The sequence below is a fragment of the Protopterus annectens genome, chromosome 16.part0 (genome assembly GCF_019279795.1).
Source record: "Protopterus annectens isolate FY-2018-M chromosome 16.part0, PAN1.0, whole genome shotgun sequence".
Lineage (NCBI taxonomy): Eukaryota > Metazoa > Chordata > Ceratodontiformes > Protopteridae > Protopterus > Protopterus annectens.
Genome location: NC_056750.1, coordinates 310,837,293 through 310,854,562, shown reverse-complemented (window position 1 = coordinate 310,854,562; position 17,270 = coordinate 310,837,293).

Below are 17,270 nucleotides of genomic sequence, written 5' to 3'. Positions count from 1 at the left end.
CGGCTTTGTAAAGGGCAGATCCTGCCTTTTGAACCTGGTTGACTTTTTCGAAACAGTCACTAGAGCCATTGATGAGGGCAAGGCAGTCCATACAGCCTATCTGGACTTGGCTAAAGCCTTTGACACAATACCCCACTCAGGCATCATAGACAAGCTAAACAGCTTAAATGTAAATCCATATGTCACAAGATGGGTTGCAAACTGGCTAAAGAACAGAACCCATAAAGTCAAAATTGCGGGAGCCATGTCAGACTCAAAGCCAGTCACAAGTGGTATCCCACAGGGGTTTGTCCTGGGACCCCTCTTGTTCGGCATTTATTTCTCAGATGTGAAAGCAAACATGGGAGGGTTGTGGCTGACAAAGTTCACAGATGACTGCAAACTAGGTGCCATAGTCGATACACCAGCTGACACATACATCCTACAGAAAGGCCTCACCGAAACGGACAACTGGTGCCGGAATTATGGCCTTAAACTGAATGCCAAGAAATGTATAGTCATCCCCTTTGGGAAAAACAAAGTACCCACAAATTATCACATAGACAGTAACCCACTGAGTACGGAAAAAGTAATCAGAGACCTGGGGACCCAAGTTGATAGTGACCTCTCATTTGACACCCACGTTGCCAAAGTGGTTAGAAAGACTTTCTACCTTGCCCAGCTTATCATGAAGGGGTTCACATCCAGATCAAAGGAGGTCATCATACCCCTATACTCCTCCCTTATCAGGCCCATGATTGAGTACAATGCCCCATTTGGTATGTACCTCACCCGGCACTTACAACAGCTGGAGAGACCCCAGAAGTACCTCACCAAGAGGATCAAGGGTCTCCAACATATGTCATATGCTACCAGGCTAAAGAAACTCCAGCTCTATTCAGTAGCATACCGCTGCTCAGAGGTGATCTGTGCCTGACATACAAGGCCATGTCCAACCAGGAATTGATGGACATGCTCCACCTCAAAAAATCCAAATCCATTAGAACCACGAGAGCCAAAGATTTAAACCTCAGTACAAATATGAATAGAACATGCTGGAGGGACAGATTCATAACTCAGAGGCTTCCCATACTCTGGAACAGAATCCCAGTTCATGTTAGGCAGAGCTCCTCACTGACTCTCTTCAAGAGAAATCTTGACGACTGGATGGGAGATCGTAGGTTTACCCCGGGGGTCACCCCTGTGTCGCTACTTGACAGAGGCACAGTAAACTAATTTTAATAAGTAAGAGAGTCTTCAATGTGTCACTACTAGACAAAGGCACAGTATTCTAAATTTATTCTGTATACCTTAGTACCAATACATGTAGTGGCAAAAGCCACATCTCTAGGGCTAGGCTTACAAATGCCCCAGGGCAGATAGCCTAGTACTAAACTATGAAACTATGCAGACTCCGCACAGAAGGCACCCCAGCCAAGGATCAAACTGGAGAACCTCTTGCTGTGAGGTGGCAAAGCTAACCGTTGCACCACTGTGGCCACCCACAATTCTGAATTGTAAGACTGATATGTAAAATTTTCTGCTTGTGTCTTTTGAAAATATGAGAAAGTTAACTTCAAAATTTTCCTTCCTCAGAGATTAAACATCTCTGTATTCCTTTATAGCCTCTATTTCTCTGGTAGCCAAAGACTCTGAAGTACTTCTTTGACTCTGCTTTGACCCAAAGCATCCACTACTTAATTAGTAATGAGAAGGTTTGCTTAGTTATGTTCACAAAATATACCAGAGGATGCCAAACCCAAGATCTTGAATGTTCCTCTAGCTAGAGAAATACTGTTTGGAAGTTATTTGCTTCAGGTCATTAAATGACTTCATAAAAGAATACAGATAATTCAAGACATTCAGATTTTTCAGTATAGGAGCTTTTCCTTTCAGTTCAGTATCTTTTTATAGGAAATAGAATATACAATCTCAACAAGGTTCAGGCAAACAGAATTTCAAAAAGCATTGGCAGGGAGGATCAAAAAGGAATAGGGGAAAATGCTTCCATTGCCCTGCTCATAAAGTCCCAGCTTATTTTGTCAAATACTTTTTCTGCGTCAAGACCTACCAACAACGTTATCTTCTTACATTCTGCTTCTCTCTGGATCATCAGTGTTCTGCTAATTTTGTCAAATGTTTGCCTCTCCTCCACAAAACCACATCAATCCATATCTATCAATTTTAGCATTACTTTTGTCATTCGTTTAGCAATAATAGACATGAACACTTTACAATCATGGTTTAGGATTGAAATGGGCCTGTATGAAGCTGGATCTGATGGATCTTTACCCCCTTTAGGTATTACAGCTACCACTGCTTTCTTCCAGCATGTTGGTAGTTCTCCTCTTAAAATACTGTTAAACAAAATCTTCCAGATCTTTATCAGTCTTTAAGATGGATGGGGTCCTCTCTGATAATTTCTGCTTGAGCAGATGAATCAGGCAGGGTGTCCTCTTTCCCTTTGTTATCTGCATTATATTTAGAACTGTTGGTAAAGAAAATAAGGGTCTCAGAAATTCAAGGATATAATTGGTATGGTAGTCAAGAAAAGCTGGTTCTATTTACAGATATTATTTATACCTGACAAAACCAGAAAGAGACATTACAGTGCTGTGGAATATTTTGAGACAGTTTCAAATCTTTTCAGGATACAAAATTAATGAAGCTAAAACAAAGGCAATAGTGCTAAATTATGTACCCACACAGAAATTGGTTCAGCAATATCCGCATTTATGAGGACATTACAAAATGAAATATTTAGGCGTATGGATTAAAAATGATTCTGTTGTGGCAGCTAAGGATATGTGGGAAGAGACTAAAAAGATAATACAAAAACTGACAATTATGGGTATGGATAATAAGATACAAGCTGTCAAAATGTTTTCAGTCCCTTTAGTCTTTTACACAGGTCAGGTATATTTTTATCATCCAGAGGAGAAGTTGTGAATAGCAATTAATAAAGAGCTGAAGGACTTTATCTGGGAGGGGAAGGCAGCTGGAGTCAAGTGGGATAAGCTGATTCTTTCAATAGGACAGGGCGGGTTGGGATTACCCAATTTAAAGAGGTATTTCAGAGCTACACAGTTAAGGCATATATAGCACAAGCAGAAAAATATAATTCAAAGTGGAAAGGGATGATGTTGAAACAGGGAAGAAGCTCAAGAAGCAAGGAGAGACTGGGATTTTGGATGCAGGCCTTTAAGGAGAAAAACAATCATACAGAATATTATATCCATAAAGTAGCAGAAAGTATTTCAAGAATCAACAAGATAAAGGAGATTCTGCCAATAGGGATGACTGCAATTAGGGATATAAAACAGGCAAGAGGGGACTGGAATTTACTGGAAAAAACTGGCAAAGGAACCAAGGTATTGGGATCACATAAACAGATAGGGAAAGGTAATAGAATGGGAAGAGGCCAAGAATTTATTTGGACTTCAAGTTAGAGATTGCCTGCCCTGTCAAGGATTGATATATTATATGCAAAGAGAATGAAATGGTGGGGGGGGGGTGTCCTAAACAAAAGACCAGCACTGGTAGAGTTTTTGTAGAATCTAGAACAGAAGCTGCCATTAAAAAAGGAATAATTAGTAGACCATATAAATATTGCATGATAACTATAAGAATCAATCAGAGGAGGTTAGAAAGGTTTGGGAAGAGAGATTGAATAAGCAATTCAGAAAGAAACAATGGGAGGATATAATCTAGAAGATCTAGGATTTTTGCTTGGAAATGTTTACATAGATATTTTTATACCCCAAGTAGACTCCATAGAAATTTTCCTCAGGTATACAGCAAATGGAGGTGTGACAGGGAAGAAAGAGGTACTTGGGAACATATTTTCTGGAATGTGGTAGGCAGGTGGATTTTAAGGATTGCACTGTCGGAGATGCTGGGTGGGTGTATTGGTGTGATGAGGGAAATGATTTTTCTGAGCTATGACACAGAATCAGAATTACCTAGCCATGGTAAGGCCTTGCTATGTCTAATTATGGTGGCTGTCAAAAAAACAATTACTAGAAAATGGAAATCAAAATCTAAACCAACTATATTAAAAATAGTGAATATAGTAACAGAGCTAAAACAACTGGAACTGAAATCTTTAGAAAAGGGTAGGAGCAAACTACATAAGAAAAATGGGAGTTGTGGGAATTATACATACAGTGGAGGAATGATGTTTACAAGAAGGCAGAACTTAAATGAGCTATGTAATGTCTGACTAAAAATGATTGGGTAGATAAGTGATGTATAATGTTTGCAACTGGGAGTGTGTCAGTATAGTTTTTTTATGGAAAATGCTTGCAAATGGAATTGTGTCAGTGTGGTTCGTTTTCATTAATATAAATGTATGATTGCTTATGTTGTTAAGCGATGGTTTAATAAAGATGTTTCTTGTTTAAAAAAAGGGGGAAGGAATTTATGTAATGTTGCTATGGTTATTTGATATATAGCAATATATGTGAAATATGACATTTGTTAATCTTAATTTAATACAGTTTGATTACTTTTGTATAAATGTAAATTTGCCTATATCATAAGTGATAATTCAATAAAGGTCTTTAAAAAATGAAGAGGGGAGCCTCCCAAAGCAAAGGACATCAGGAAAAAGACTGACTATACACCCCTTCAAACCTCCCTTCTGACCCCGGTAACCTGTAATGGGATCTGTCAAAAAGTCTGCATTTTCCTCATTGAGATCAGACAACCTCAGATAACTTGGCTGTGAGAATCATTCAAAAAGATTATGATAGTCAGTAGGCATCCTTTCCTTCCTTGCTTCCTTCTGAGGACTCCGCCACATACGTCAAACAAAACATTTCTGTTTCTGCCAGTTCTGGAACAAATGCTGTCCCTGGGGGGGGGGGGGTCATAGAACCAGTTACCCCAGAAGAAAGAGAAAGGATATTATTCAAGAATCTTTCTGCTATGAAAGAAAGAAGGAACTTGCATACCAGTCCTAGATATTTCATTTCTAGTCCATCACATCAAAGTTTGAAACTTTAAAATGCTCTCCCTACAGTATTTACCTCTCATATCATCTCTAAGTTTTTTGATAACTCTAGATTTAAAAAATGTGTATTATCACATTCCAGTTCTTATAAAATTTAGTCTTTAAGATTTTTTTGTGACAGGCGTACGTTTTCAATTCTCTGTCTTGTCCTTTGGGCTATCTACAGCTCCAGTGGTAGTTACAAAGTGCCTGGCACCATTGATAGTTTATTGCAGGTTGCAAGGCATTATTTTTTTGCATATGTTGACAGTTGTGTCATATTTGCAGACTCTTTCAAATTGTCCAGAATTTCCTTGCTTGGATAAAGGACCTCCTTCTCGCTCAGGGGTTCCAGCTAAACATACAGAAGTATTCTCACACGATAGTATTTTCTGGGATGCCTTATGGGTAGATACAACATTTATGGGGCATTTCATCCTCTGGACAAAGTAGAGCTTTAAAATCAACAGTTTCTGATTTTCATCAAGGAATATCTCGGGATTCTACGTCCATAGCCTTTACAGTTCTTGTGATTCCACTTGACAAACTTCACATGAGTAAAATCCAATTGTTCCTCAAATCTGTTTGGATCCCAAGGCAGCATCCCCTATCTTTTCAATTTCCTGCATTGGGGATTTTGTCAAAAGGAAGTTACTTTTGTGAGTGGGCCAGTTATCTAGGAACCCAGGTCTCCCCTTCTTCCTTCCAGCCCCTACTCAGTCTATAAACACAGATGTCACAAATGTTGCTTGTAGAGCTGTTTCCACAGGGCTGAAAGCTCTGTGTCTGTGAATTAAGCATGACAGGCAAAATCGCATACATTTATAAAAAAGGATGGCTGTAATAAATGCTCTTAAATCTCTAAATAATCTCTGGACTCCAGCCTTCCTTGCTAGTAATCACAGACAACTCCACACTGATGTGATGTTTTTTTTGTTTGTTTTATTTTTGTTTATCAGGGCAGTGCACTTATCAATTTTGACCAATTTCAGGTTCAAACGATGTGAAATACAAAATATTTAAAAAATATAAAAATGTATATAACAGAATAGTTCAGACTAATTACATAGAAAAAGCTGTTTATACGCTCTAGTGAACAAGCAGAGCGTAATGTACATTTATATACATTAGTTTCTAAAGTAGGCCGACCTTCAGTGAGTCTTTAGACAAGAGATTGAGAAAGGAGAAAGGTTAGGCAACATATCCTGCAATGAAGCAGGAGCATTTGGCTTGGATGAAGTGCGTTTTGAGCTGCATTCTGAATCTAGAATAAGTGCTGATTTCTTTAAAGTCAGTGGGCAGAGCTTGCCAAAGAGCAGATGCCTGAGAGGAGAAAGGATATGCAGTACTATTGAGTTCAGTTGTAAAGATGAAAAGTAAGTGAAACACAAGAAGCAAATGCAACCCCAAAAGGAAAACCAGTAAAATACAAAAATACAAAAGCACTTGTGAAGCACTGTGCCCATTGCAAAATAAGCAAGTTGTTAAAAGGCTAGTAAAAAATGTAATGCTTTAACTGAATTACCGCGTTTTCATTTCAAGACTTCTTCAGATAAAATACTACACAAAATTGTTGCCTTTATCTATCAAAAAATTCCATCTATCAATTATACATTATCCAATAATAGTCAAACTCTCATTTACGCAAGTTACAAATTTAAAAAAATAATCACAGTACTAATAATTCTCCCCATAACAAACCAGAAACTAAGCAAAGTAAAGTTATACTATCTTACTGCTCAAAGTCTTGATAATAAGCAGGACATAATCAATGCTGAGATTGCCAACAGTGATTTAGACATTTTTGAAATCAGTGAAAACTGGTACAATAATACAATCTGTTCTTCAACTTAACCTCTAGAGCAAGTTTCACTTGTTCTGGAGTAATTGATTGGGCAAAAATAAATAAATGGAAGTGGTATATTTTACTAATTTAGACAAGCAAATAAATAAAAGTTGTACTACATAGTTAACACTAGCAGAAAATGCATCAGTGAAAACTTCACTAGTTGTCTCATAGCTCACCTTACAGAAAGTGGTAATACAAAATGTCATGTAGTAATTGATTACAATCCCTAATCACTTAGAAAATGTAATAAATGATATCCTAATGTGTTTGACATAGAACAAGTATCACAATAACAGGTCACTTTAGTATCCCTGCCCCAAAAAAAAGCAAATATATACAGATCTGTCACCTTAAATAGTGTAAATCAGCTTCCCATATGTAGCCTAATCCTGCCTCTAAAATACACACTTGATCCTAGAAAATAGAGCCTTACTTCATGCCTCGGCAATAAGGATTATCCAAGACTCCCCTTTCACCATAACAACCTCCTTTCCTGAATCTAAAGAGAGCAATTTAATTGCAGACCTAATTTCTCTGGACTCCACTATACCAAACATTAAATCCTACAGCAGTGCTGTAACTTTTCTGCTCTGTTGTATTTCCACTTATTTTATAGCAAATGCAATAACTTTCTATCTGGTAGCAATCCTAATTATTCTTAGTGTAAGGTACAGGACTGTTAGATGGATCTTTGAAAGTGGCTGAAGCTTAGAAATCATTTTTACAGGTCCAATGATCACAGTGGTGGATTTCTGACCATTACTGATTAATCTATTACCACAGCAGCAATTCCATGTCAATTCAAAGTAATTTTGCAGTTGTTCGTATTTGTCTCCTAGATGAGATATGTGCTCTAGCAAGTATAGCATTGTCTGCATAAAGAGTGATGTTTAGATGCATTGAATCATATGATTATATATATATATATATATATATATATATATATATATATATATATATATATATATATGTGTGTGTGTGTGTGTGTGTATGGTGAAATTAAAAGAGGTCCTAGTACAGATTCCTGCTGAACACCTTTATTATTAACACCAGTGTCTGGGTATTACAGGTAATAATTGTAAGCTCTCCAGTTCTAAATCAAAATGTCACTGGAGAAACCACAATTATTCAATGTGTTGATTTCAAGAATATGATGACAAGTACTTGAATGACAACAGAAAGTTTAAAGGAAATCAAAATTAAGAGCTATTTACATACAATGTTAAAAGTGCTATCTTGCCTGACCAAATATAAAAACAGAACAAAAAGAAAAGTTTACACAACGCTTGTAGAAAATGTTAAAATCTCTTATTAGCGACATCAGTCTGTACTTACAACCAGGGAATTAATAGTAGGATACTAATAAGGTACTAACTAATCAGTCTGACCTAAACAATATTATGAAGATATACTTTATGATGGTGGTGCTGCGGTAGCGTTTTCACCTCACAGTAAGATGCTGTCCCGTTCGATTCTAAGCTAGAGTGTCTTCTGTGTGGAGACATGCATGAATGGGCATTCGTTGAAGGTTGTGCATCAGGGCTGGCAACTCGGCATGTAAAAATCTACTGCCAATCATTAGCAGACCGGAGTTCCACTGTGGTGACCCCTAACTGGGAAAAGCCGAAAGACACAGCAACAACAACAACTTTATGATTATAAATCAAATCCCATCAACCCCCTCTTACTCTATTATACTTCCCACATACACATTCTGCTTGTGACTCTTATTCCCTAACTCACCCCACACAACCTTACTACTATTATACAAATACGCCTGTTTATGTTAACCTAATTCTCTACTTCCATTTAATCTTCAAGCACCATTCCCAAATACCTTTCTCCATCCCAAACTGCTTCACAGTATATTAATTCATATTCACAGTACTCCCTAACAGTACCTACCTGTTATACATTGTTTCTTCTAGGTTTCCCAGATAAACCCTCACTTCTTCCTATTTTAACTACATCCTCATGATCTAGCCTTTTATAACAACCTCTACTCCTTACATCCCAGAAAAGACACCAGGACAACCTAACTCTCTTCCTTCATAGAAAATACTTCTTTCCTACATATCCTCTACCAGCTTTCCAATTCTACAGCTACTAAAAGTCTATTGCCCTGCAACTTCTTACCTCCTTCTTGATCCCTACTTCCTCACTACCTGCCATCAATAAAATATACACCCTTTACTTACTCGTGCTACTCCTCAGATTATCCTCTATTCCTCTCCTTCTGCTGCACCATCCCTCATCCTACCATGACTCTATGATAGCTGTCAACATCTCTCCAACTCTGTCCCAACTACCTAGTCATACCTCCCTCCACTCTCCATACATCACACCAAACCATTTTAATGATGCCCTCATAGACTGCATTCAAATCATCAACACAAACAGATCAAAGGGGAATTAGCCAAATGCATTTCAACAATTCAACTCAAACCAAAATAAAATCAAGTGGAAAAATATTCTCCAGTAAACAAGTATCAGTAATTCCGCAATATATTAAAATCCTTCTAGAGGGAGACATTCACCCTAATCCTGTCCCCAGCTATCAAGACAATTTTTTTCTGCACACTACTCTAACCCCACAATGGTCAAAACCCAACCCAGTAATCTAACTTTTACTGCAATAAATGTTATAAGCATAAGTAACAAAATTGCTGAACTACATGCCTGGATTAATTGGTTGGACAAACTCTAACTACCCTACATTTAGCATGAACGTATATGGTTTCACACATCTAATTAGTAGTCTCACACATTATAGCAAGACATCAAATTCCCTGTTAAGGTGGATTCTATTATCAGACCCTAGCAAATACACCGCCCAAATACAATGTTAGACTCTCTAAGTGATCATTTCCCAGTCTGTACAACCAGACATCTCACACATTCACTTAAATAGCATGTTTATAAAGCAGCATGCAACCTTTCCAAGTTTAGCCCACAAATGTTCATTACTAACTTATCATCTGTTAACTGGAACTTCCTAAAATCCTCCCCCTTTTTATGCCAGTTCTGGAACAAATGCTGTCCCGGGGGGGGGGGGGGTCATAGAACCAGTTACCCCAGAAGAAAGAGAAAGGATATTATTCAAGAATCTTTCTGGTATGAAAGAAAGAAGGAACTTGCATACCAGTCCTAGATATTTCATTTCTAGTCCATCACATCAAAGTTTGAAACTTTAAAATGCTCTCCCTACAGTATTTACCTCTCATATCATCTCTAAGTTTTTTGATAACTCTAGATTTAAAAGATGTGTATTATCACATTCCAGTTCTTATAAAATTTAGTCTTTAAGATTTTTTTGTGACAGGTGCACGTTTTCAATTCTCTGTCTTGTCCTTTGGGCTATCTACAGCTCCAGTGGTAGTTACAAAGTGCCTGGCACCATTGAGTTTATTGCAGGTTGCAAGGCATTATTTTTTTGCATATGTTGACAGTTGTGTCATATTTGCAGACTCTTTCAAATTGTCCAGAATTTCCTTGCTTGGATAAAGGACCTCCTTCTCGCTCAGGGGTTCCAGCTAAACGTACAGAAGTATTCTCACACGATAGTATTTTCTGGGATGCCTTATGGGTAGATACAACATTTATGGGGCATTTCATCCTCTGGACAAAGTAGAGCTTTAAAATCAACAGTTTCTGATTTTTATCAAGAAATATCTCGGGATTCTACGTCCATGGCCTTTACAATTCTTGTGATTCCACTTGACAAACTTCACGAGTAAAATCCAATTGTTCCTCAAATCTGTTTGGATCCCAAGGCAGCATCCCCTATCTTTTCAATTTCCTGCATTGGGGATTTTGTCAAAAGGAAGTTACTTTTGTGAGTGGGCCAGTTATCTAGGAACCCAGGTCTCCCCTTCTTCCTTCCAGCCCCTACTCAGTCTATAAACACAGATGTCACAAATGTTGCTTGTAGAGCTGTTTCCACAGGGCTGAAAGCTCTGTGTCTGTGAATTAAGCATGACAGGCAAAATTGCATACATTTATAAAAAAGGAAGGCTGTAATAAATGCTCTTAAATCTCTAAATAATCTCTGGACTCCAGCCTTCCTTGCCAGTAATCACAGACAACTCCACACTGATGTGATGTTTTTTTTGTTTGTTTTATTTTTGTTTATCAGGGCAGTGCACTTATCAATTTTGACCAATTTCAGGTTCAAACGATGTGAAATATTAAATATTTAAAAAATATAAAAATGTATATAACAGAATAGTTCAGACTAATTACATAGAAAAAGCTGTTTATACGCTCTAGTGAACAAGCAGAGCGTAATGTACATTTATATACATTAGTTTCTAAAGTAGGCCGACCTTCAGTGAGTCTTTAGACAAGAGATTGGGAAAGGAGAAAGGTTAGTCAACATATCCTGCAATGAAGCAGGAGCATTTGGCTTGGATGAAGTGCGTTTTGAGCTGCATTCTGAATCTAGAATAAGTGCTGATTTCTTTAAAGTCAGTGGGCAGAGCTTGCCAAAGAGCAGATGCCTGAGAGGAGAAAGGATATGCAGTACTATTGAGTTCAGTTGTAAAGATGAAAAGTAAGTGAAACACAAGAAGCAAATGCAACCCCAAAAGGAAAACCAGTAAAATACAAAAATACAAAAGCACTTGTGAAGCACTGTGCCCATTGCAAAATAAGCAAGTTGTTAAAAGGCTAGTAAAAAATGTAATGCTTTAACTGAATTACTGCGTTTTCATTTCAAGACTTCTTCAGATAAAATACTACACAAAATTGTTGCCTTTATCTATCAAAAAATTCCATCTATCAATTATACATTATCCAATAATAGTCAAACTCTCATTTATGCAAGTTACAAATTTAAAAAAATAATCACAGTACTAATAATTTTCCCCATAACAAACCAGAAACTAAGCAAAGTAAAGTTATACCATCTTACTGCTCAAAGTCTTGATAATAAGCAGGACATAATCAATGCTGGGATTGCCAACAGTGATTCAGACATTTTTGAAATCAGTGAAAACTGGCACAAGAATATAATCTGTTCTTCATCTTAACCTCTAGAGCAAGTTTCACTTGTTCTGGAGTAATTGATTGGGCAAAAATAAACAAATGGAAGTGGTATATTTTACTAATTTAGACAAGCAAGTAAATAAAAGTTGTACTACATAGTTAACACTAGCAGAAAATGCATCAGTGAAAACTTCACTAGTTGTCTCATAGCTCACCTTACAGAAAGTGGTAATACAAAATGTCATGTAGTAATTGATTACAATCCCTAATCACTTAGAAAATGTAATAAATGATATCCTAATGTGTTTGACATAGAACAAGTATTACAATAACAGGTCACTTTAGTACCCCTGCCCCAAAAAAAGCAAATATATACAGATCTGTCACCTTAAATACTGTAAATCAGCTTCTCATATGTAGCCTAATCCTGCCTCTAAAATACACACTTTATCCTAGAAAATAGAGCCTTACTTCATGCCTCAGCAATAAGGATTATCCAAGACTCCCCTTTCACCATAACAACCTCCTTTCCTGAATCTAAAGAGAGCAATTTAATTGCAGACCTAATTTCTCTGGACTCCACTATACCAAACATTAAATCCTACAGCAGTGCTGTAACTTTTCTGCTCTGTTGTATTTCCACTTATTTATTAGCAAATGCAATAACGTTCTATCTGGTAGCAATCCTAATTATTCTTAGTGTAAGGTACAGGACTGTTAAATGTATCTTTGAAAGTGGCTGAAGCTTAGAAATCATTTTTACAGGTCCAAAGATCACAGTGGTGGATTTCTGACCATTACTGATTAATCTATTACCACAGCAGCAATTCCATGTCAATTCAAAGTAATTTTGCAGTTGTTCATTTTTGTCTCCTAGATGAGATATGTGTTCTAGCAAGTATAGCATTGTCTGCATAAAGAGTGATGTTTAGATGCATTGAATCATATGATATATATATATATATATATATATATATATATATATATATATATATATATATATACGTGTGTGTGTGTGTGTGTGTGTGTGTATGGTGAAATTAAAAGAGGTCCTAGTACAGATTCCTGCTGAACACCTTTATTATTAACACCAGTGTCTGGGTATTACAGGTAATAATTGTAAGCGCTCCAGTTCTAAATCAAAATGTCACTGGAGAAACCACAATTATTCAATGTGTTGATTTCAAGAATATGATGACAAGTACTTGAATGACAACAGAAATTTTAAAGGAAATCAAAATTAAGAGCTATTTACATACAATGTTAAAAGTGCTATCTTGCCTGACCAGATATAAAAACAGAACAAAAAGAAAAGTTTACACAACGCTTGTAGAAAATGTTAAAATCTCTTATTAGCGACATCAGTCTGTACTTACAACCAGGGAATTAATAGTAGGATACTAATAAGGTACTAACTAATCAGTCTAACCTAAACAATATTATGAAGATATACTTTATGATGGTGTTGCTGCGGTAGCGTTGTCGCCTCACAGTAAGATGCTGTCCTGTTCGATTCTCAGCTAGAGCGTCTTCTGTGTGGAGACATGCATGAATGGGCATTCGTTGAAGGTTGTGCATCAGAGCTGGCAACTCGGCACGTAAAAATCTACTGCCAATCATTAGCAGACCGGAGTTCCGCTGTGGCGACCCCTAACTGGGAAAAGCCGAAAGACACAACAACAACAACTTTATGATCATAAATCAAATCCCATCAACCCCCTCTTACGCTATTATACTTCCCACATGCACATTCTGCTTGTGACTCTTATTCCCTAACTCACCCCACACAACCTTACTACTATTATACAAACACGCCTGTTTATGTTAACCTAATTCTCTACTTCCATTTAATCTTCAAGCACCATTCCCACATACCTTTCTCCATCCCAAACTGCTTCACAGTATATTAATTCATATTCACACTACTCCCTAACAGTACCTACCTGTTATACATTGTTTCTTCTATGTTTCCCAGATAAACCCTCACTTCTTCCTATTTTAACTACATCCTCATGATCTAGCCTTTTATAAACCCCTCTACTCCTTACATCCCAGAGAAGACACCAGGACAACCTAACTCTCTTCCTTCTTAGAAAATACTTCTTTCCTACATATCCTCTACCAGCTTTCCAATTCTACCGCTACTAAAAGTCTATTGCCCTGCAAGTTCTTACCTCCTTCTTGATCCCTACTTCCTCACTACCTGCCATCAATAAAATATACACCCTTTACTTACTCGTGCTACTCCTCAGATGATCATCTATTCCTCTCCTTCTGCTGCACCATCCCTCATCCTACCATGACTCTATGATAGCTGTCAACATCTCTCCAACTCTGTCCCAACTACCTAGTCATACCTCCCTACGCTCTCCATACATCACACCAAACCATTTTAATGATGCCCTCATAGGCTGCATTCAAATCATCAACACAAACAGATCAAATGGGAATTAGCCAAATGCATTTCAACAATTCAACTCAAACCAAAATAAAATCAAGTGGAAAAATATTCTCCAGTAAACAAGTATCAGTAATTCCGCAATATATTAAAATCCTTCTAGAGGGAGACATTCACCCTAATCCTGTCCCCAGCTATCAATACAATTTTTTTCTGCACACTACTCTAACCCCACAATGGTCAAAACCCAACCCAGTAATCTAACTTTTGCTGCAATAAATGTTAAAAGCATAAGTAACAAAATTGCTGAACTACATGCCTGGATTAATTGGTTGGACAAACTCTAACTACCCTACATTTAGCATGAACGTATATGGTTTCACACATCTAATTAGTAGTCTCACACATTATAGCAAGACATCAAATTCCCTGTTAAGGTGGATTCTGTTATCAGACCCTAGCAAATACACCGCCCAAATACAATGTTAGACTCTCTAAGTGATCATTTCCCAGTCTGTACAACCAGACATCTCACACATTCACTTAAACAGCATGTTTATAAAGCAGCATGCAACCTTTCCAAGTTTAGCCCACAAATGTTCATTACTAACTTATCATCTGTTAACTGGAACTTCCTAAAATCCTCCCCTTATACGATGCTTACATAAATTCAGTACCAACTTTCCTGAATATCTTAAATAGCCCTCCACCTACTAGAAGGAAGAGAGACTAAAAACAAATAATGCAATTTGGCTATCCAGAAATAATGCAGGTTAGAGAAAAGCATGGAAATTATGGCAAGAATATAAAACACCCTGATATACCTTGAAAACATCAGAATGCTTCACAATCATGTTTAAAAGCAAATAAATGAAAACAAAAAATATACTACAATAACTTTCAGAATAATAGTAAACACAGCCCTAAAAATTCTGGACAGCCACAAAGAAATATTGTATTCCGGCCAAAAATTCAGTCCTAACACATCTCCCAATAACACCACTCAAAACCACAAATCAATTCAACTCTTACTTCATAGATAGTATAGCATCTGTAACCAAGAACTCCCAAACATATGATCCTAACCCTACCCAACAGCTATGTATTACCACATCCACTTCTACCTTCAAAGTTGTGCCTGCATCCTCCATAAAATGACTCAAACTCAAACCATGCTCTACTTTAGCTGATGACCTTCCAAGTGAATTCCTTAAAATAACTGATGACAGCATTGCCTATCCTGTTCAATCCTTATAAATAGGTCATTCCAGGAATCCCATTTTGCATCTCTCTCTGGAAAAAGTCACACACTATCCCCTGCACAAAGGAGGAAATTCAAATTACTAAATTTATACAAATAGCATTCTTATCCCCCCACCAAAATACTTGAAAAATGTATTCAAAAACAATTGCTAAACTGTCTCCTGCAGGAAAAACTCATCTCCCACACAACATGGCTTTCCTTCTTTCCATAATACTAACACCACACTTCTAACCTATATAGTTAGTCAATAAAGCTAGAAATAATGGCAAACTAGTAGCCTCCTTATTACCAGACTTGTCTAAAGCCTTTGTCTCAGTTTGCCACAGCAAACTTCTACTTCAAATGTCCTCATTAGGTCTCTCTCAGGCCACCCTTCTATGTTTCAAAAGCCACCTGTCCAACAGGTTTCAGTCAGTAAAATGGCACTCCATCTCTCCATACCTCCCAGTCACCACAGGCATATCACAAAGTGCTATCCTTGGTCCTCTCCTCTACATATCCACACAACAGACCTCCATAGTATGCAGATGACTCCACACTCATTTGCACATTTGACAACAAGACATATCTCAAAAAAATTACTCAGGAAGCTTTAACAGCCACTGAAACATGGCTTTGTAAATCACAACTCATGTTCAACTCTTAAAAAAAAACTACTTTTCCCCCAAATCCACTCTCATGAAAAAATAAAATGTATATACCTCCCTCTTAATAATACAGCTATTTAAGTCACTTCTCATAGCAAATTATTAGGGATGATGATCTTAAATTGAACCTGCATGTACAAAATTGCATAAGAAAACCTCATCAAAAACTAGAGATGCCTTACAAAGTCAAACACTTCCTCACCAATGTAACTAAAACTACACTTGCCACTACTTAACTCTTCCCCACACTCCTTTATGGTGCTCCCATCCTTACTAACCTCCAGGCATCACAAAAATCAAAACTTGAACAATGCTATAACAAAATTGATAAATGTGTAACAAATACCTCTTTCACAGCTTACCACTGTATAGCACTAAAAAGCCTAAATTGATTAGAACTCCCCCATCAACTAACATATACAATATTTCTTGCCACCTATAAAATTATTCAGCATCCATCTGTTTGACCAGCACTAAAGATTCTACATGACTGTGTTCCCAGTTGGTCATTATGATCCAATAGTCAAAAACTCCTGTCTGTCCACAAACCTAACAAATCTGCTGGGCATTGTCTATGCTTGTACCATTTTGCCAAGGCCTGGAAGTCATTACCTTTATCCATCAGGTCAATACCCTCTCTCCTATCCTTCAAAACCATTCTGAAAGACTTCCTAGTCAAAAGCTGGCACTGTTCTTGATCAACACCATGCTAAACTATGTCCCTAAATGTGAACAAGTACCTAATTTATACTTTACATCTCCTTACTCTCCCTTCTTTACTCACTTCCTTACTTCTATCAATTTCTTTCCTAGGCTTTCTCTCCAAGTATACTATAAGCTTGCTTTTCTCTCCCTTCATATTGCAATTCCTGTTGGTATTATACAAACTTACCTTTAATTTCTCTATAAACTGGCTAAAATTTCTCTAAATATTAAGTCATCTTCATATGATTGTATCCATTCTTAACCAATGATGTTATGCTGTCCTATCTTGCCTTCATTCTTACAATGATGGGTTCGGCACCGATTCTCGGCTCCGACTCTGCCGAATACACAGCTAAAAGACTCAAACTTGGCTCATGGCAAGTAGGTATCCCATAATGCAGTGGTGTAATTAAACAGATCTCATTTGCCACTTTACAAGGTTGGATGTG